Here is a 23,727-nt window from a genome sequence, read left to right as displayed (position 1 = left end):
TAGAAATGTTTCTAAGTTCATGGTTAGAATCACTTCTAACAATAGTCACTCAATGCAATGATAAAATGTAATATAGTAAACGGAAATGCATTACAATGCTCACTTACAATACTGTTTTTAATTTTGAAGAATTTGCATCATAAATATACTGACTCTGAGCCAAGAAATAGCAGACCCTTCACCTACTCCCCTAGACCTAAAGCCCTGAAGGTCTGCACTGGTCCTGACAATCCTGCAGGGGACATGAACCAACATAAAGCAAAAACAGGTTCTGAACAAAGAGTGCTCCGACCAACACATTTAAAAACCATTTATTTTAATTAGAGGGGAATATGCGTATCTCGGGATCAAGATAGGGTAGCCTTGTAGTCACAGATACTCCAAAGGTCCTGCCCTGCAGTATACCGATTTGGTATCTATGATACCCGGCTTTCGGATACACTTTTGTGAGTAGAAGTTAAAACTTGGGAGGAGGTATCCTCACCTCTACCTCTCTTACCCTTTGTGTGGATAGTGCGGAGCTCTCCATTGCCACTCATTGGTTACCGCAAAAAGATTATCACCAGGTACCATGGTTTACCTATCTGTCAGATGTTCTGCTCAGATTTGCTCTGAAGGAATATTGGCTTCATCTGGAAACAATTACAAAGGGCAGTCTTGAAGTGTAAATGAAGTCATATTGGAATTATAAAAACCAAGTGAACTTTAGTCATTTAGGCTACTTCTTACTTTTCATTCAATCAAGATCTGGCCCGTATTGATTGAATTGATGATATTTACCCAGTAGAAAAATGACCTCTTTATTTAAAATTTTGACTGGGAATATTACAAGTGGCATCAGTAACCAAAAGGTGGTTACCATCCTCAGATGAGAGGGGAGACTATTACCTGTGCTCTTTGGGAGGACAAGAGACATGATCTCATTTTCTCCTGCTGTGCAACTTTACGTTATGCCTTCACAAGCACTACCTGCAACCACTCTTCTTAAAGTTCAATATCAGAATATGCAACGTGGCAGAGGCTTTCTATATGAGAATTTCTGACAGAGTTACCATTCTGGCTGTTTCATCCTATATTTATGCGGCATGGAAACAAAGAGCAGAAATGCACACACAACTGAAAGCAGAGAGGCAATACCTGCAAGGTTGCTCAGGTGCCACTGGTTAGATCCGGCTTTATCGATTAGAAGCTTGAGCACCATCCAACTACATATAATTGAGTCCTATTACATTAAAATAGCACTTAAGCACCTAAATACCACTCACCAGTTGATCAGAACATAAAGTTTGTAATGTTATACAGGTGTTATTGCCACAAGTAGGTGGCTTAGACGAGAAAAAAGGTCAAGCATGTTTGGTGTTTTAATAGCTCCTTTTTAATGTATTTTTATGGGGCGGTGGAAATTGATCTATTTTGTGAAGTAAGGCAGGCACTGAAGAATCAGGGTTAGAAAGAAAAAGGAATATATTATCCACATAGTGAGAGAGTTTCAAGTACATATCTCCGTATCAGATAACTTGATTTTTTGTGTTACTTGTAATGCTAGACTAAAAGGATTCCAAAGCTAATATAAATGAAAGGGGAGATAATGGACAGCCTTGGCAAACACCTCATTCAAGGTAAAGTAGCGTGAACTCTTACGATTAACAAAATCAGATTTCATGGGCGATAGATATAGTAGACAAAAAAGTGAAATGAAATGGGGACCTAGTGCACACCAAGGAAAAGATTTAAGTAAAAAACACCAGTCTATATGGTCAAACACTTTCTTTGCATCTATAGAAATGGCCGCCAAGACATACGATAGAGAGGGAGCTTTATTCAGTACATTAAAGAAAAATCTCGAGTTATCAGATGCAAGTCTGCCTTTAACAAGTCCAGTCTGCTCCTAATCCATTATCAAGGCAGAAAAGGATCAAGACGTAAAGCTAACAATTTGGCAAAAATGTTATTAATCCACATTATCTAGGGAAATTGGCCTATAATTTTTACAGAGCACCAGGTCTTTGCCATCCTTATGAATGAGACATATAGTAGCTTCCTGAAAGGTACCATTGGTGGAATCATAGGTAGAGAATAATTAAAAAAGATGTAACAAAATAGGAACCAAAATGTTAGAAAAAGGTAGAAAAAATTAAACTGTGAAACCATCTGTCCTGGAGTTTTACCTTTTTTAAGAGGGTGAAGAGCCAGAAGATCTTCTGAAAGAGATATGTTACATTCTAGGGGAGAAAAATCAACAAGACCAGATTTGGATTTTTTACTTCTTGGCGATAAGCATTAGTTTGAGAAGAGTGGGGTGGAGATACAGGAGAGTATAAAGATTTATAGTACTTCACAAACTCAGCTAAAATATCATTGTCTTTGAAGACAGTTTTTATAGAATCAGTTTTTATATAATCTGGTGTATAGCATTGTTTCCATATCTTTAAATAAATGGCAAAATGTTTTCCCATTTAATTACGACTACCATAGAAGTGGGCACTATTGCAAAGTAAAATAGAAGAGGATGTCTCCGTAGAGATGTTATTAAATTGCAATTTTAGCACAAATAAGATCTTGTAGATGAGGTGCAGAAGCGGAGGAGTAGTATTGATGTTCTTAGCTATTAATATCTGACAGCAGGGATTTATGTTGTTTAAGAAGTAATTTGTTCTTCTTGAAACAAAATCAATATTGTGTCCATGAGAAGAAGCTTTGAAAGTATCCCATAATAGTTGAGGGGAAATATCAGAGGTTTTATTAATGTAAAAAATGTCCCTGTAAAATGAATGAGTGAAAGAAGAATAAATATCAGGATTGAGTCAAAGTGATTTATTAAACCTCCATCTATTAGATTTGGAAGGTACAGGAACAAAGTCTAAATCCGTTAATATTGGTGCATGATCAGAAATCCCTATAGGTTCAATAGTGAAACTAATAAGGTTTTGGGAGGGTAGTTTAGAAATAAACTATGATCAAGTCCAGAAAGGGAAACATGAGGAGGAAAGACAAAAGAATATTCTCTTCTAGTCTTCGTGAATCTACAAGGAGGCATTGGGTAATAAGACAATGGAATTGTTTGTGCATTTTATGGTGTACAAATTACACTGGTAGTTGGCGATCAATAAAGGGATCCATTATTTGATTACAGTCACCTCCCAAAATAAAAAATCATCAACATATTACAAACATTTTATAGAAATAGTGGGCCAAAAAGCATTATCATTCTGAGTGGGACAATAAGTGTTACCAATAGTTATTGGGATATCATAAAAATAAGTATAACAATTTGCCATCTCCCTTCAATTTCTGATTCCTGTGAAATAGATACCAACTTTCATTTCTTATGACAAAGGAATATGATACCATTCTTTTTTCAAGAGGCAAAATAAACTAAAATAGAACCCACCCGACCACGCTTCAGTTTCAAAGCCTGAGAAAAGTAAGCCTCCTGGAGGACGACAAGATTAGGATTATTCTGAGTAAACCGTGATAAAATTCTCTGCCTTTTTATCAGATTAATAAAGCCTTTGACATTCCAAGAGATAACTCTGAATTATAAAACGAATAACGGTATATACAAAGAGACAGTCTTCTAACAGAAAAAGCTTAACGAACAATAAAAATGTGAGCAAAGGATACAAGAAAATGAGGGAAAAGGGCCAGGATATAGATAAGAGGACAAAAGAGAAAAGTAAGTCTGTAAAAAGAGACAGTACATTTCAAAACAATGACAACAGTAAAAAACATACCTGATAAGGACGAACAGTATGATGGGGTCGGTGACAGCGCAGGGTAAAGACGGCAAGGGATCAAAACATATAGACGGACAGGTGGAACAGGGCAAGGAACTATATTAAAAAAAGGATCCTGTAAAAAAGAAAAATTGGTTAATCAGTAAAAGAAAAACATGCAATAGTCTTAGTAAGGCACACTATAATAGAACATGTGTAAAGACAAGAGTCTGTAATGAACACAATAGAAAAATACATTAGCTGCAATCATCTTGTAGAAGGTCCAGAAATATCCATGGAGCTGGCTGTCTAAAGACGAAGAAATGTGTTAGAAGATATTTTTTTCTGGAAAGTCAGCTAGAAAAGACAAAGATGGAGTAGTCCAAAATGAGCACCTAACGAGCGAAGGTGTGGTCGAAGATCCAGAAATTCTTTCTGTTTGGCTGCCGTAGCTTTTGAGACATCTTGTGAAAGAAAAATGTTACTTCCTTTCCAGAGTATTTGTATTTTTAGTCTTTGCCGCATTGAGCACCTTCAATAAATCAATAAATTCAAGAAAATAAAGAATAACAGCAATGGGTTAAGGTTAAGAATATTCAAGATGAGGGCACTGCCCAATTAATGTGCTCTATGAATATTTAATTCTGTGTAAGAAGGTAATCCCACTTACTGGGGGGAAAAAATGAAGTAAAAAATGAAAAATTTTATTAACTTCAAGACCTTTTGGAAGTTCATAAAGACAAAGGTTGTTCTGACTATTTTTACCTTCTAAGTCTTTGGAACGTGCCTTCAACAGAGCAACTTCTGTTTCCAAAGTGGAGATTTTACTTGCCTCATCCTGAACAAAACTAACGTGCTGCTCCAGAGCTCAAAACTTTTGTTCAACAACAACAGCTTTATTGTTTTCAGCCAAACTAGCCATAACAATTAATTTGACATTAAATAAAACGCATTCATTTCATAGGAGTTTTCCACAGTTAAAATGGTACAATGTAATCAATAATCTGCTAAGGACAATTTTATTTACATGGTTTATCCAAATTACGACCTACCATTTTAGTGAATAATTACACTTACTTTGTCAAATATAGGTCCTCTTACTACAGTTTCAATACTTGTACATAGTACTTTTTTGCAAGATCAAGTTAGAAATCAAAAAGCATGTTAGATATATATTTTTTAATAATTTGGCTAAATTACTTACAGTACTAATTTGCAGGCCCGTCAAGTAGTAAAGTTATCAGGACCAATGTCAAGAGGTGGAATTTTTCCTTACAGAAGAAGAGGGATAAGTATTCTCCCCAGTGTGATTCATTTTTATTGTCACTTTTTGTCACGAAGGATGCAGTTTTCTGCACCTTCAAAAACTTACACATAGGTCAAAATAGTATGCTTTGATCTACACCAGGGAGGGAACTCTATCGCCCCCTGACGAAAGCCCAGGACCATTTTTGACTTCTCAACTTTTGGGCTGAAACATGTTGGCAGTTTTGTAGGGTCTTAGGACCATAACTTCCAGCTACTTTTTAATATCCACTACATCCCCATCAATAAATGGATACCTGGGGGTATAGTAGGATTTTTATCTTTAAGTCCCCCTGGCCTACATCTCCTAAGAGCTCCCAGAAATATGGTTGAGCCCACCCAGACCTTTAGGAGTCTGGGTGAAACCGATGATGAAGCATGACACCAATAGGGTGTGTGAGGGTTAAATCACAAAAGGAATTTTTTCCTTTCCGCAATTGCGGTATACACCACCATTAGGAGTTATGGAGCCTTTAGGAGCCACCTCGGGTCTGGATAATCTTGTTGCTTCACAATGTCTACTAGAGTGAGTATGTATGATGCAAGTTCCTCCTTGGACCATATGCTGGCCAATATTTTAATGGAGCCAATGCAATATTATCCTCAATTTTCCCTCGACCTAATTCAGTTCTCACTACCAGCATTGGCATACCACGGCCAAGCTGTAATGACTGTGAACCTTTCAGTGATTTGTAGTTCTGTGGTATTCTTATATCCCCAGATCTCGGTACTGCATGCACAAGCAACTCTTGCTTTCATTTTATAAGCCAATGTTTCTGACTTCGCTGAGTGATGGCCACAAGAATTTGTGAATTCCCAACATCTCTCCAGCTTGCTGGGACAGAGTGATGTTACCGTTTAGATAACTGCGGTAAGAACAAAAGATTTTCATCCAATCAAATACCTAAAACATTGTAAGTGGATACTTGATTTAGAGGTGTTATGCAAAATTTAGGAGTGGCTTGCAGATTCTGTTTTTGGTTGAGAATCATATATTTTGTTTTCCCAACACTGAAGGACATTTTTCTGGGCATGCAAAAAGACTGAAAACCTTCCAGCAAACTGTGCATTGATATCTCTGTTCTAGCCAACAGCACAGCACTGTCAGCAAAAAGCAAGATTGGTATGTGGTCATTGCCTAATTTGGATACATCAAGACTAAAGTCCTTCAAAGTTGTTACAGCATCATTTATGTAGCAGTTGAAGAGGGTTGGCGCTAAGAAGCAGCCTTGTGTTACGCCTGACTTTGTTGGTATCTCCGTTGTATATTTACCTCCAGTACTATATCTAATCCTTGTAGTGTTACCAAAGTGCAAGGCAATTAGGAGCTTCAGGGTTTTATCTGGGCTACTCTTTCCACTTAGGATTTGCCATAACATAGAGCGGTCACCGCTGCTGAAAGCTATTGGGAGATCGACAAAGACCAGATAAAGAGATGACTATCTTAAGCAAAAATATTATGAACAGATTAGGTTCAGTCTAAAAACCTGGTCTATGGCGCTCTGACCCCTCACAAAGCCTGCTTGATATGAGGAAATCAGCTCAGTTTCTTCCAAACACTGGTTTAAACAAGAGAGAAGCAGTCTTTTTATTATTTTGCCCACACCGTCAAGCAAAGAAATCAGCTGGTAGTTGGACACAAGGTCTCTTGGACCTTTTTTGTGAATGGGTACAATTATTGATTTTTTCCATGTGGAATTTCTCCTAAGGACCAGATGTTATTAAAAGTGTGAGTTAAAACTGAAGACTAAAGTGTTAACTGATTTCGGGGGAAATCAGTGGGGATTTTAAACGGGCCAGATGATGTATGAAGTTTTTGAGTCTTGATTGCATGTAGGACTTCCTCTTCAGTGAATTTTTGCTTTTGCTGGAGGGTCAATAGATTTCCAGAAGAAGTGCAAACTGTCACAAAAGATGATTGATCTAAAATGCAGTGTTTTGGGCCTTCATGATTATTAGCAGCTAGCATTAATTCTATATTCCTGCTATAATATTTTGATTGCATTGTCCCAATGGGGATCTAAGTGCCTCCTATTATCAATGGATGTTGTGCTAATTGGGCATTGGCCCATTAGGCTGAAGCTCAGCATCTCTTATGTACAGAATAGTAAAATGCTCGATCCATAGTTGCAGGCTAATGTTCAGCTCCAGATTCTTTGGCACACCCTCACATCCACATCTAATAATTTCCCAGAACTTCTTTGGATTTCATGAGGATATTGCATCCAACAGACCTCGCCACAGTTTATGCGAGTAGTATTTCTTTTAAATGCTTTAATAACCATTTGAACTGTTTTCTTTTGTGAAGAAAAAGCTGTTCATTAGCTTCACATGACTGTTGATTCTTGAAAGGAATAGACAGAGATTTTTTTATTTTTGCACACTCCACATTGAACAAATCCTGTCCTTGCTGAGAAGGATTTACAGATGTAGCAAGCATTTGTTTTTTCCTCTCTTTCCAAGGTTATTTGAATCAACAGCTCCTCAAACGTATGCAATTGCACATACTGTTGCTCCACATCATTCACAGGTACAGTTAGTGTTATGATATGTAGCATTGCCCATTTACAGCTAGTGTTGTAGGTATCTGAGTCATGCTTGTTGTCAATCCTAGTAATTATGTTCCTGTTTGACTTTAAGGTATTTTTATGGCCTCTTACAGTTCATCTAGGAATTGGTTTAAAAGAGCTTAAATTTGGGTGCTTCAGTACCAAGAGCAATGAGTCATGATTACTTTCAATCCTACCGATTACTCCCATGTCAATAAGATGGCATGCTTCCATGTTTATTGCCATGTAATCAATGACACTTTGTCTGGCACCGGCTCAAAAGGTAGATTTAGGGTGCTTAACTGATTTGGTTCAGCCATTTAATGAGCTCAGACCTCCCTCTATTAAAGCTTTGAAGATTCATTTGCCTTTCTTTGTGCTTATACAATGATCTATGGGTGGTGGGGGTATCTCCCAACCTCTATTCTCTTCAATTGCTGATTTATCCCAGAATAATGGATGCAACTTGGTGTTGAAATCTCCACAGACCATTTTACAGTGGGGGGGTTCCCTTCGTTATTTCTGAATGTGATGTCAACGGTTCTTCTGATCTTTTCTCCAAGAGATGATCCTTAAAAGCCAGTACGCCAGGTTTAACTTTAGAGCAGTCACCTGGTGAAAGTGACAGATTTATAATCTCAAGTGATCATGCCTTACTTCTTAGATGAATGATTTGAATATTTTTGCTAGGTTCAGTGCAGATTGTTACAGTATTTTCAAGAACAGATGTTCTTATTCACATGGTCAGTCCTTCCACTGGTATTCCTTTTTGTTGTTTAGTTTCAGGCAGAAGATATGCTGAATATCCATCTAACTCGATAGTATCAATAGTCCATGTTTCTTGGAAAAAGCAAATATCTTGTTGGGTTACAAAGGCGACCCAATCTTTCTCCTCTAACTTAGATTTTCAGCCTGCTATATTGTAGCTCATTACTTTTAGACACATTTTTCAATCAATTTCCGATTAATTAATTCTAGTTTTATCCTGCAAGCATCTTCCTTCTTGCTCAACCAATAAATATGGTGGCTGGAGAGCGTAACACAGTTGATTCTGAGTCATAATATTTACTATACAGAATTTTATTTCTGTTAAGTCATTCCGTCTGGGAAGCGACTGGGAGTAACGCGAGGCATCTTGCAACACTGAACCCATATTTCTGCTATGTACACTTTTATTCTCAAATCCATTTATACTTTTTTCTATGAATATAAGTGGATATGAATCCTTTTCCGGGGGTTTAGATTGATGCTCCAGGTCTTCATCAAATTTTTGTGACTGAGAATTTCATTTGTTATCCTTAAGTTTGACCATACTGTCTGTGTGGATTCTCTACTGCTAAGCCAATTTATTTGCATAAAACTAACCATCACTATGTCATTTGAACTTATATTCTGCAAACCTTGCAGGGAGTTTATTAGATGCAAAATATTCCAGCTGTTCATGACGTCTTGGCTCCTTCTTGAGATGTAGTCAGGGGTAAATATGATCGTGGCCTGATCTTTAGTGTTGCTTAAAATGTTGTTAACTCCATACCATTGGGTGGGTTTCTGCATATGGAATTGTCTCTCTTACTTTAAAGTTTCACTACAAACATCTATATTTGATGGTTGATTTTGTAAATATGTTGACATTGATGAATTGGCCCAATGACACAGGTGATTAGTTTGATTTTTCCAGGGCCTCCAAGCATCTGAGTATGCTCGATAAAGTTGGTGGGATAAAACTAATAAGGTTGAGCCTCCATGAATAGCCTTTCTGATGCTTGATTCTATATGTTCCAACTTGGAGTTATTTGATGCACTTAAACTTGGGCCAGCATTAATTCAGATTGGGCCGGGAAGTTCAATGCTGGACACTGGTTCTGTACACCTTGTAGTTTTGCTTCCTATAATGCCAAGATTGGTATGTACCTGCTCTGGTTGTTTTGCAAAATTAGTGTAATTACCGTGGTTTAGCAAATTTCCACTCAGCTTCTGTGGTGAGTTAAGTGTCTGTGGTTCACCCTGTAGATTGATCAACTCTCTATTATTTTCTAGTTCTGTTGGATTTCCCCGTTGACAGTTTCCAGTTTTTGCATAGAAGGAATTGACCTGAATCCTGTTGGTATATGTTTTATATGAGAAAGGAGTGTACATTCTTTATCACACAGCAATCCTGGATTAAGATTCAAGAAGTCACCATTGGTCTTGTCCTTTTTTTCAATATAGACACAAGATTACCTGTTCCACTTCCTTTCTTTGTAGTTTCTGGATCTACTGCAATTTCAATCCCAGATTGAGATAGTTATTTTGCATTTGCATTTGGCTAAGAAATATAGGGGCATATCAACAAGGGCTTTATCTCTGCTTTTTTGGCTTTAAATGCCAAAAAAGCAGAGATAAAACTAGCACCCTATCAACAACAGGGTGCTAACACGCAAATTTGCATGTTAGCACCCTTTTACTCAACGCTTCCCCTTGCATCTCTAATGAGATGCAAAGGGGGCGTTCCAGAGTAAAATAATAGGAGAAATGTCGCTAAGCGACATTTCTCCTATTATCAAGAATATCGCTAACCCTGTTAGAGACAAAAAAAGCAGCGCTAACCGCGGTTAACGCTGCTTTTTTACGTCTGCTAATTTTCAGACTTAGCCATGATATCCTATGGAAGGAGGATATCATGGCTAAGTTTGTGAGTCCCTATCAACAAGGTAACGTGTGATAATCGCTGGGTTTCCAGCGATAATCTCACGTTAGCCTGTTAGCGTGTAGATTTTTATCGCTATTGAGATAAGCGTTGCTAATAGCACGCTATCTCAGCGATAAAAATTCACGCTAGCCGGCGATAATTATCCTCACGCTAAGAGCGCTGAGCGATAATTATCGCCGGTTGTTGTTGATATGCCCCAAGATGCTTACATGTTTTTCTGGCTCCTCTTTTACTTTTAATTCTTTTAGGATGAGATGGTACATTTATAGTAGTTGTGTAAAATTCACTTAAATCCTCTATTGTGTCTCCAGTACTTATATGAGGTTTTGAGGTAGTTTTGGTCTTTTTCTCTCCAGAGACGAGCTGTAGGCCAGTAGTTGAAGTCTGGCCGAAGATTCCCTAGGAGCTAATTGAGGACCAATTGCATTTCTCAAGTTTTGTCAACAGTCCTCTATGATACTCTGTCCCCTCTAACTGCGTACCACACATCCACCATATCATCTCCCCTCTCTGGACAAAAATCATCAATGCCTCGCTAGCGCAAGTCACATCCCGCGCTGCCTAACAACTGGTCAAGTCACCCCTTTCCTAAAAAATCTGACAGCGAACACCTCCGACCATAATAACTTCCGACCTATAACCAACATTCCCATGCTAGCCAAGGTCCAGGAAAAATGTGTTCAGCAACAACTGAACCAACACATCACAGATTTCAAACTGCTGAACGACTGCCAATCGGGCTTCAGACCCGGCCATAGCACAGAAATAGTCATTCTGCATATAGTAGACGAAGCCCTCCTCGCTCTTGACCAGAATGAAACCTGCCTACTGGTCTTGCTCAACCACTCATCAGGCTTCGATACGGTCAATCACGACACAATGCTAAGAAGACTGGAAAACCGGATGGGTTTATCTGGCACAGCCCTTCAATGGTTCAAATCCTTTCTGGAAAACAGAGCACACTCGTTGATGGTAAACAAAAATCTTTCTCCCTACTCACCCAACCGACTTGGAATTCCACAAGGTTCAACCCTATCCCCCACGCTATTCAACCTATATGTCGAACCACTAACCAAACTACTACAGCAAGCAAATATCTCCTACCACATGTATGCGGATGACACTCAACTCTACATCAAGATCTGGGGGCGTGGCTTGGTGCTCGGCAAGATGGCCGCACTGTAGTGTTGCTCTGCCTGCAAATATCCTGAAGTTATCCTTCCCCCACTGAGCCATCTGCCATTAAACTTGATGGGACTGTCTTGCTGGCATCGAGACCTCTGTGGCGATGTAATTTGAGCTGCGGTGTGACTATCGTGAGAGGATTGGCGGTGGAAGAGAAGAGCAGGCGTGACGGAAATGGCGGCGCGGTGAGGTCGGAGGATCCGCTTGTCGAGTGCTGGAGCTGCACGGGCCTCATCGTTTGCTGCGTTGGGCGGCCCGGAACGAGGTGCGGATTGCGCTGCCTTCCGGGACACTGCTTTCACGGCTGGGCTAAGCGTGCTTAATTGAGCCGGTGGATATCGGAGGTGAGCGGGGGACCTGTGCGTGGTGCTCGGGGACCTGGAGCTACGCCAGCGGCCGGTGCGGACTGTCGGAGTAGGCCGTGGGCTCGCTAAGAGATCGTGATTGCGCCGGGCGGCATTCTCCTGCCGCGGTGCTACCCTGCTGTGATCTCCTCTCCCCCCCTCCATCCCTGCTATAATCGTTGAGACTGTAAAGTGTGCAGATTGACCACCGCTTCATTGCCCATATGTGCCTTGGACGTGCGGTGGAAGAGGCCATAGACGGACGCGATGAGGTGGGGCAGCCCTGGGTATAGCTGACTGGACAGGCGCCGGCGATACAAGAAGTGGACAACTACCGGTGTGGTGCCCCTGTGAGGTGTCTCCGTCGCCTTTTCTGTTGTGCGATTGAGGGTGTGCGCCTCCCCCCCTTACATTACTGCTGTGTGCACTGCCTGCCGGTGCACAATGGGAGTCTGAAGTTACCGCCTGGAGTGACTTGTGGAACAACACGCTGGTTGTGACAAGCTGGCTGCACCCCCCATGCTATACTTGTGTGGATAGAGGGCTTGAGAATCAGCGGGGGACTTTCCTGGGGGCATCCCCCTGACCACGCTTCCCGTGTCCTGGCTGGTGCTTCGTTGGGGGTGGCTTGTGGCTTGCAGGTGGAGACACCATGGGCAAGTCAGAGAAGAATCAACTGCGTCTCACATTTGAACCACGGAAGGGAGCCAAATCGGCGCAAAGTGCGGCCTCTGATTCGGAATTGGACTCCTCCTCACAGGCCCCTACAGCGTTGGAGAAATCGCTCGCAGCGATTTACGAAAGTCTTCAAGCAATAGATGGCAAGATCGAGGCCCTAAATGGTAGAATGGATCATTTCTCTGCAAAGTTAGACAAGCAGGCGGCGCGGCGCGGAGAGGCGGAACAGCGCATTTCCGATGCGGAGGAGGGGTTACAACAAATTGCCGCGAAGACGTCAGACATCACGAAAATCCTAGCTGTTATTCAAGCAAAGAGTGAGGATATTGAAGCGCGCTCAAGGCACAATAACATTCGCGTTTTGGGCCTTCCAGAGTCTACAAATGTGGGGCGATCGGAGGATTATATGGAGGAGATGTTTTGCAAAGTATGTGGAGCTGACAACTTATCTACCCTCTTTGCGGTTGAATGTGCACACAGAGCTTTGGCAGCGCGCCCTCCACCTGGCGCCCCTCTGAGGCCAATAATTGCCAGGCTATTAAATTTTAGGGACCGCGACACTATCCTGCGCACCACACGTCAAAAATGCACGACGACCTACCAAAATAATGTTCTATCCTTCTACCCGGATTTTACAGCAAATGTGCGGGCAGCGCGGAGGAATTCAAAATGTCAAGAAGGTATTAATCAAAGAACGGATCCCGTATACGATGCTTTATCCAGCCAGGCTGCGCATTGGGGAGGCAGCGGACGGCAGGATTTTTACAAGCCCTAAACACGCGATATAACACGCCAGGTCTCTGAAACATCAGCGAAAATCCCCGGATCAGACATCAGACATCGATGACTTGAACAGTGAGAGGGGCTTTGCCCCGCACATGGACTTGGTCCAAATCTCAAACTATATGTCCGGTGGGGATTGTTTGAGTCACTGGCTTGTCCTCTCACTGCTTTGCTGTTATCCTATATTTGCTCCTTTGTTTTAAACTTTGATAGGAGCGCACGCTGCAGTCTGAACCATGGCAGTTTTCTTTTGATCTTGTTGCACTGCACATAGGTTTGCCTCTGCATGTGGTGAGCCGAGAAGGTGACTGTGGGATCCTTTGCCCTGCACTTGACTTTGGGGGGGCTGCGGGAGTCTTAATTGATGGCTTTACCTAATGTTTTTTTGGTGCGAACAATGATATTGCTATGGTGGTGGGAAGTCACTGAATATTGGTGGCCCCCTCCCTATTAGATCTGGGAGTGCATTTCGCCACTACGCTCCCAATGGGTATTCCCCACCTGGGACATCATGGTTTGCTATTTTTGTTGGGGTGGAAGGTTTCTAAGGGGCAGGTCTTTACCGAATTGGGGTGGGGGAGGGAGGAATGTTTTAATTTTTTCAGTCATTGGCGCACAGATTGGGGACGCACTGACATCTTAACTTTGTGTTGCTTTGTATACAAGTATGTTGGAACAGTGAATTGTTAATTCCGTCTTGTTTACTGCTATAGATGAAGGGTAAATTGTATAAATGTATGACTTGGAATGTCCGAGGTTTAAATACACCTAAAAAGACCAGGCAAAAGTTGGCGCAACTAGATAGGCATAGAGTGCAAATTGCTTTATTGCAGGAGACTCACCTACATAAGCACACTGAAGGTGCTGTGGCGCGCAGATGGGCGGCCTACCGACTTGCTTCATCGTATTCCACATATGCGACGGGAGTTCTTATTTTAATTAAGAAAGGGGTGCCGTTTACGGCTGTAAAGACTTGCGTGGATAATGAGGGCCGCTGGGCTATGGTGCAAGGTACGTTGGGAAGGGTATTGGTGACGATAATCAACACATATGTACCAGTGGTAGATGATGCAGCGCCCTTCTTGCGAATGATTCGTGTTTTGCGAACCTGGCCGGAGGCTGCACTTATCTGGGGGGGTGACCTTAATACACACCTTGACCCACGTGTGGATAAATCCAACCCAGTTGGGGCACGCATGGTTAAAATGGCACAATGTATACGGGATGTCATGTTGGAAATGGGGTTGGTGGATGCCTGGCGCCTGCGACATGAGGGTGTTCTTGAAGGTACGCACATAACCCCAGCATTTAACAGCTGGTCTAGGCTGGATTACTGGCTGCTCAATGTGGAAGCTAATGGCTGGGTGGAGGGGGTCCACACGCTCCCGCAGACTTTGTCTGACCACAATCCTGTGGTGCTCGACATGATCATACCGGCAAACCCGCATCGTCCATTCACATGGCACTTTAGAGCAGACGCACTATTGGACCCGCTTTATGCTGCGAGTATTAAGACTGCTATTATACAGTATTTTGAGCAGAATGAAGGCTCGGTCGACAGTCAGGCGCTCCTGTGGGATGCCTTCAAGGCGACTATCAGAGGGGTTTGTATAAGTACCTCAGCGGGAATACTTAAAGATATACGGGGACAATTACATAAGATCGAGCGGCAGCTCGGGGATCTAGAATCTCAATACAACAGTGCACCATCCACTGAGGTTTTGGCCCAAATACACGAACATGTAGTGGAGTATAACTCCTTGGCGGGCACGGAAACAAAATATTTGTCCAAGAGGCATGTAGCCAGGGCCTATGGTGAGGGGGGTAGGCCAGGGAGAGTGCTGATAAATAGACTTTCAGAATGACTAGACAATCCCCCGATTGATCATATAATTAATGATGATGGGGTAGCTCACTATTCTCTAAGCACCATAGTGGAGCAATTTCGTAGTTTCTACGCCTCTCTGTATACTACTCGAGGAGGCATGAATGACGAAGCAATGAATGATTACTTAGGGAACACGGCCTGTGCATGGCTATCTGATGACCACAGGAAGTATTTAAGTCTGCCTATTGAAGAGAGTGATGTCAGGGAGGCTATTTTTTCATTGTCCAACAATAAGGCTCCCGGGCCGGATGGCTTAACAGCAGAATTTTATAAGGCGTATGCGGATCTCCTTATACCACACCTGCTTGAAGTATATGCGGAGGCTCACGAATCAGGAAAAGTACCTCCATTGATGAGGCAAGCCTTAATTATAACATTGCTGAAGAAAGACAAACCTCCTTCGCGATGTGACTCCTATCGCCCGTTATCGTTGATAAACTTAGATGCTATGATATTGGCGAAGATTATGGCTACCAAGCTGCAGCCCCTAATGCCACTTCTTGTGCTCCCAGATCAAGCTGGGTTTATACCGGGCCGCTCTACCTCCTTGAATTTGCGCACCATGTTTGCTATGTTTCATGTGCTCAATCCTGATTTGTCGGCAGTCGCAGTGTTGTTAGATGCTGCGAAAGCATTTGACTCCATAGAATGGAAGTACATGTGGCACATCCTAAACAGAATGGTTTTCCTCCCGTATTCGTTCATGGGATACAGATCCTATATACAGAAGCCTCTGCGAGGGTTAGGGTGGACGGACTCACATCAGAGCCTTTCTGCATAGAACGTGGCACCAGACAAGGTTGTCCCCTGTCCCCCCTACTTTTCGCTATAGTTTTGGAGCCGTTGGCATGTAAAATTAGACAGATCCACAGGGCTGCTGCTCTAAATTTTCAGAATAGACCGGTCGGAATCTCCCTATACGCGGACGACATGGTCCTGTATGTTCGCGAACCACAGCGCTATTTATCCCAGGTTATCCGGGAATATGTTAAATTCTGCCTTTTTTCAGGCCTTCAGATAAATTGGGAGAAATCAGTTATTATTCCCCTAACATTAGTCACAGCCTCGCCCCAGATCGAATTCCCCCTAATGTGGTCCGAAGAGCCAGTTAAGTACTTGGGGGTGTGGATCCACCGAGATCCTGAGGTAGTGATCAGAGAGAATTGTGGTAGGGCATACTCGGTGTTAGTGCAGCAAATTGACCGCTGGTTCGTCCTTGGCAGATCGTATAGCGCTGATTAAGATGGTCGTTCTCCCTAAGTTGCTGTATCTATTTTGTAACATTCCGATCCCATTGATGAAGCATTTTTTTAAAACAGTTCAAACCCAACTGCTGAAGCTGGTATGGGGGAATAAACAACCGAGGATTAGCTGGCACACATTGATGTTGACATATGAAAAAGGGGGATTCAATGCTCCGGATTTTTATGTATATTACTTATGTGGGCAGGCTCAGTATGCGTATTTCTGGTTTAGGCCACATGCTTTCATTCCGCATGTAGCTGTAGAGGAGGGGGATGCGCACCTGGTACCATTGAGGAGCATCATTACTCACACCAACAGACAGACGCCTAAATCCGAGATGAACACAATAGATGCCACTATTATAGCGTGGCAGGAGATTGGGAAGCGAACACATAAACTTCCTCTGTACGCCCCAGCATTACCCATAGCAGGGCACGCTGCCCTATAAGTAGCCCATGAGCGCGGCCCTATAACAGCCCTCGGAGAGACAGGCATCACACTCATGAGTGATTTATATCCAGCAGGTAGGTACATCACGGGTAGTGATTTAGCCTACATACAAAATCCCACACCTTTATTTCAGTACACCTGTTATAGACTCCGACGAGCAATGAAAGACCACTACACTAGTTTTCCGGAGGAACCAGAAACGCTGCAAGCGCTGCAATTGATACTACTAACCCCAAACCGAAAGAAGCTGGTAACCAAGTTGTATAAAGCAATTCAAGGGGACACAGTCAGCGGGCGGATAAAAGTTTGGAGAGATGGAACACAGTAGTAACCCCCCTGATCACCGACACAGAATGGAAACAGATTTGTATGTTAACGGGCAGACTCACGTCAAACTGCAACTTGCGTATCATTCATCTAAAATGTATTCATCAGGTGTACCACACTCCTAAAAAGTTGCACAGAATGGGTTTGAGAGAATCGGCCTGTTGAAAGAGATGCGGGTCGGATGGGGCGGATTTTCTCCATCTGGCATGGCAATGTACGCTAGTATTCCAATATTGGGAAAAGGTGATTAGTCTTATAAACATCATGACTGGCAAGGTGCTTCAGTGCACAACACTAGTGTGTCTGCTTGGATATGGTTCCCAATTGACAGCTGTGGTGGGCAGGTTCGTCAGAGTAGCCCTGCTGGTAGCTAAACGGCGGGTCTTATTCACATGGGAGAGCCGGCTGAGCCCGAAAGCTGATTTGTGGCTTAAAGACATGGCTTACTGCCGCGAACAGCTGGAACTTTACGCTGAAGAATTGCCAACGTTCTCTCGTCCCAAGGATATATGGGCTCCTCTGAGGGAATACCTCCAGGCACAGAGTGAATTGAGCTTGGTGTAACTACACACGACCTGGAGCTTCCTCGGACTCTAACAAACACTCGGACAATACATTGCTGCGGTAAGGTAGGAATGTGCTGATCCCATGTATGTAACACAGAGGACATTTAGGAAAAAGCTGTCATTGACTGGTATGTTTTATTGTATGTGCATTGTTATGTTGTTTTGTTTCTTATTATTGAAGTAGGGAGAGAGTCCTTCTATAGTGTATTTGTGAGCGACAAAGTTTGTATCACATTGCTTATACCCAATAAAAACTTACTTTAAAATAAAAAATAAATAAAAAAACTCTACATCAAGATCTCCTCCATTGAAGAGATAAAGAGGATGAATCAAGCTCTCGAAAAGACTGTCCACTGGCTAACAAACAACTTCCTCAAGCTAAACTTGCAAACAACGGTATTTCTCTTGAACTTCCCCCCAAAAAACTTGCTGGCAATAAAGGAATGGACCAAGAGGATCACGACCCTGAACTGCACGCCAACTCTGGTGGACTCCCCCAAATCGCTTGGAATTACTCTGGATAAGAACCTTAACATGCAAACGCACATCAACCTGCTGGCTAAAAATGCCCGCTTTCACATCAGCTATCTCAGAAAAATGAAATCATTCTTCGAGATCCGCGACCTCGAAACTGCAGTTCAGGCCTTAGCTATTTCAAGATTGGAGTACGGATGTACTACTCTCTCAGGGCTTCCCAAAATCTCAACAGCCCCTTTAAAAGCCTGTCTCAATGCAGCAGCAAGACTCCTAACAGGATCTAGGAAATTTGACCACATATCTCCACACCTGAAGGCGCTCAACTGGCTACCCTATGAAGCCAGAATCCAACTAAAGATGCTGTGCATCACTCATAAAGCTCTACACCACAACACTCCCCTGTACCTATCCCAAAAACGTACCTTATCAGGAGGAAACAGACACTTGAGGAGCACCGACAATCTACTCCTGAAACCCTCTCGTTTCAACCAGAAAAAAACTTCTGACAGAGCATTCACCGGAGCAGCACCAAGATTATGGAACTCGCTACCTCCGCACATCAGAAAAATCTCATCTACACCATTATTCAAAAGGGAAGCAAAATCATTCCTGATGAGCAAATTCCTCCCTTATTTCCACAAAGCACAAAACCAGTCCACGACTTTGAACTTGTTTCCTTACTCCCCTTAATGACTCCCTCGCCCCTATGACTGACGCGTACACGAACGTCCTCCTACTGTTACATGCTTATTGCTACTACCTACCTAACCCTGTAAGAACTTTGATACTGTGTCTGTTCTGTTTGTTTTGTAAAATGTTGTATACTCACGCTGCTTTCCTTGTAAAGCTCTCTGATACCCTACCCTGTGTCTTGTTCGTGCTATAGAAAACTAAAAAAAATATATATATCCTTCATAACCATCAGAACTTTCAACAAGTTCTCCAACAAAGGAGCACAACTTTGGCTTTCCTTGTGACCTTAGGTGGATTGCACTCTTAGCTTTTCCTTTACAATATCCTCCATTAGTGCCATCCTACGGTCAGTCTTCCTTATTGAAGAGGTAAATAACCTGTTGAGCTCTAGTTGGGTGTCAAGTTTTGAAGACTGCGATGTTATTGCATTCACAATTGAATCCAATGTTGTAGACATAACCTTCATAATGCTTAGTATTGGTTGATCTAGTTGGTACATGTTTTCATTTGAGGCCTGGTTTAACCTTTGCTTGCCCAATGCTTCCCTTGCTTGAATTTGTTGATTATCATCCAAGATATTTAGATCATCTGACTATTCAATTGGGAATCAATCCTATTACTATCAAGGTTTGCTAGAATGAAGAGTTCTGAGTTATGCGAGTCCTAACCATATAGATTCTGGATATCCACTATATAACATTTGACATCAGCAATGTCTTCAATTTCAATGGGAAGGGGGAGCATGGGCAAGGAAAGTCGCTGAAAGACTCTTCCTCTCTTTTTTTGATTCTAAATGGTGGTCACCCATGATGTTTAAGGCCGCGTCTGGAGTAGATAGTTTTACTGAATCTGTTGTTTGTAATATAGGAGAAGAAGAAGGCCTCCTTACTTCTATCAGCTCCAAGTTAGTGTCTGCATTTGGTTCCGTAGCCTCCAGGGTACTCATTTCAGGACCTACATTTTTATTTAGATTATGTTTGGATTTAGGGTTTAAATTATTTTTAGAGTAAGAGGATGTTTCTCCAGATATTAGGCATTGCAACTGCTGTTGTGATGTGCCTATTCATGCAAGTTCTCCTTCTGCCTCCGTGCACTCCTTGTTAGAATCACTTAAGTCCTGTAAAGTGAAAGTATTATAGACTGCTTTTCTTCTTGGCCATCCTTATGTACTTCAACAAAATGAATTTTCTTGATGCTTGGTCTCCCCAGATGCCAGTCTAGTTCAGGTACATTACGTAGAAAATGTATCAGATCAGCATTGACATTGCTGTTGTTATAATGATAACAGCTTGTTATAGTATTTACAGTATTAACTTTCCCAGAGAACTGGGGAGAAAAGAAGATGATAGGAGTGATGGCAATCTAATAATTATTTATGAGTTTGGTGCTAGGAATTTCCAATTCATTGTTTCCTGGGAAATGCAGGATCCAGGGATAATGTCAGGTGCAGCACAGTTCCAATTTTGTATTCCCTAAAGCATCCTTCACAATCCTCTGTAGTAATAGATCTTACTGCAGACCATGGGAGAAATGTTTCTAACTTGCCCATATTGCAGTTGGCCAGCTTCTTAGCTTCCCGACTTAGAGGGACAGCAGCAGTTTTGGAATTAGATGTGAGAAGCCTATACGATGGCCCTAAGTCCTTTGGCAATATGCTTGATGGCTCCTTGTTGGGCAATAGGGCTGATCTATTCACCTTATCCTTATTTTCTGGGCAATTATTTGGGCAGAGCTTAGTTCTTTGGCCCTCATGGCCTTTAATTTTCCTCTAGTCTCATACATTCCTATTACATTTTTGTTCTTATTAAGATCTCTAGGGTACCCACTATTCTTTTAGTTTCTGTTATCTGGTTATGACTTTAAATCCAAGCAGACTTTATAGCCTTCAGAACCCGTTAACTACTGAGCTGAACCCTGAATGAGCTGTCACACCTGTGCATAATGTTTCCTTCAGAGCAGGTCGAATTGTAAATCAACTTGCTACTGAATGGTGAAAAACTGGCAAGATGTCAATCTCTTTTGCATTAGATCAGGGGGCTGATTACGATGTTGGGCGGAAAGCCTCCTCTCGACAGTCAGATTCTCCTCGACCGTGCCGGAGCCCTCATCAGAAGGTAAACCACATGGTCATTACAAATCGGTTCCGACCGGCTCTCAGACGATTTGTGTCGGTCAGAACTGCATCATACAACCGTATGGACAGTGTTTCCGACCTCAGGATTACGATGTCGATTTCCAACAGCCTTTCCGGCTCGGCCTGTCTGACACAATAAGACTGTCGGAAAGTGAATTTGGGAGCACCTGGCAGGGCCCCCTTCATCCTGCGGCCTCTGGATGGGGGCCAAGGTGGTACCTAAGGGACCCCTCTAAAACACTGCACTGTGTGGCAGGCACTGTTGGGTGTCTCTGCGACAGGGTGCAGGGTTTTCCACACACATACCATTTCCCATAGAAAACAATGGGATTCCAACCGAACAGTGTTCGGTTGCATCATAATTGAGTGGCCAGTACCGCCGACCGCGTGTCTGTCAGTCCCGATTCCGAGTCGGTGTCTGGTGGAAAGTTTCTGCTCAACATTGTAATCAGGCCCTAAGTTTCACAAAGGGTGAGTTGTTTTGGCTTAAAACAAGTCTGCAAGCAAGTCTCAAAACTGAAGAGAATTCTAAAAGCCTGACAGTAGGTTCACTGGGTCTCCGCCGATCTTTTATTAATTATCTTAATGCTAAGCTTTTTCTCTGAAGAGACCGAAGTTCATTTATAGATGATCTTGTACAGGATTGTGGAGGTCAACCGGAGAGAGGAATGAAGGTGCAGGTCTAAGGGGGCACAGACCTGCAAGCCACACTGAGTCCTTACTTAGTTGCCTCCGCTACTCTCGTACTCACCCTTAGCGGCCTCCGCTACTGGGTAACACTCACCATAATGGACCGGAGTAAACCAGAGTGTTCTAACTATTTGTAAAGCTGTCCCCACTCTCACCTCTCTCTTAGCCTTGTACCTTCTCTGCTGTGTCCTGTGGCATTGGTAGCAGTTTACAGCATCAGCCCCAAAATGCCAGATGACCAGGGCTGGACTGGGAACCAAAACCGGCCCTGGCAAAGTGCTCGGCCACCCCCTGGGGGGTGGGGGATGCTGGGGGTGCCACCGAGCTCTATGCCAGGGCCGGTTTTCGGCCAATTTTGGTACAGGGCCAATTTTGCAGTTATGCTGCAAAAACGGACCTAAACCAAAAACGGCCCCCAGGGGCCCAAAACCGTCCCCCACCCGTGCGGCGCACCAGGGGATTGCCTGGTGCCCGCTACAGCCAGTCCAGCCCTGCAGATGACCCAGTACCAAGGAAAAGGACTGCCAGGTAATCACAACTCCGAATCAAGTTCCGGTGCAGACGGCAACACCAGGCTCGCCCCACTGCCTCCTAGCATTCAAATCAAATCACACCTAGAGCCCAGCTCCTGGCTCCCAGCACAAACGGGCAGGCAGGCTCTCCCTTACTGCAATCCAACCCACTAGCAGGGGGCAGTAAGGCAAAGGATGATGGGCGATGAAAGACGGTGAGGCGGTTGATGCAGGATGTGGTGAGGGCAATCGGACCAGTCTGGCATCAAAACTGCAGCGGGCAGCCACAACAACAAAGTGGCCTGATAGCTCCAGCAGCAAATCTCTTCATCACGTCACAGCAACGTCAGCCTTCCAGAGACTGAAACTCTTCTTTCCATCTGAGACCATTTGCTGTCAAGGTTTTGCATACACATATTCATTTCTTCAACAAATGGCCATAATGCACGTATTTCATCTAACACTAGCTCCAGAGATCTAAGTGAAGGTGGTTTGATAGGAGATGACAGGTCCTGCTTGACTCGCTTGTGTGTAGACGAAGGCACAGTATGACCAGGTTTTGAGGCAGGTGAGATAGAGGAAGACATTCTTGGTGTTGCAGTGAAACCCACAATAGATACCTTGTGAGACTTTAAACAGAGTGATAACTTATTAGTAGATGGTACCGATTGATGAAGAGGTGGTTAATATTTCTATAATCTTCCTATATACTTTCAAAAGCGCGCCGAAGGTAAAAAAAAAACGATGAAAAAGAAAAATGTTCACCACATTGTAAGATACTGATAAAGTACTTTGATGTGGAGAGCAAAGTTATGGATCAAAATCCAAAGGAGTAAGTAGTTGATAAAGGAAGAGTTCAAACTTTGAAAATGCCACCACAAACTGCAAACGTTGAACAAAGTATAGAATAAGTGGAAAGAACAGTTCCTGTGTAGGTGAAAATTAAAAGCGGTGCTTCATGTCTGGGAAAAATATTAAGCAATGAAAATGCGACAAAGTCAAAAGTCATTTGGAAAGCAGAAATGAGCAGCAAAATTCCCCATGGGTTTATTTTTTTCTAAAAGTGATGAGTGACTAAAAGCTCTGCGACGAGCTAGTAATCACAATATAAACTGAGAAAGGGGACTTCAGCTGAGGCGAGTGTTCAAGTAAAAATGGCCGTCATTGGGAAGCAGAAACAATCAGGCATGACAATAAAGGTGAGGGGAGGCAGAAAAGGTAGCCAATGTTAAGACCTCGTTCACCCAGCAGAACAGAAATAAATGTGCCAACTCATGAGCTGCAATTCATCAAGAAAAGGTTCCGTTGTCTGAGATGCTGTCCTATGGCGCGCAGAGCTCCCGGCTCAGGTGGCCATCTTGGCTGGCATTCAAGCTCCGTCCATCTAGCCCCATTCTTTTCATTTTTAGGTCTTGGCTGGCGTTAGCAGCACGCATGCACTACATCGCCATGCGAGGCTTTTGGAATCGATACGATTTGTGAAGTTCACTTTCGGT

This window comes from Triturus cristatus, chromosome 3_1, assembly GCF_964204655.1.
Source record: "Triturus cristatus chromosome 3_1, aTriCri1.1, whole genome shotgun sequence".
In the NCBI taxonomy this organism is placed as follows: domain Eukaryota; kingdom Metazoa; phylum Chordata; class Amphibia; order Caudata; family Salamandridae; genus Triturus; species Triturus cristatus.
This window is presented reverse-complemented; position numbering follows the sequence as displayed.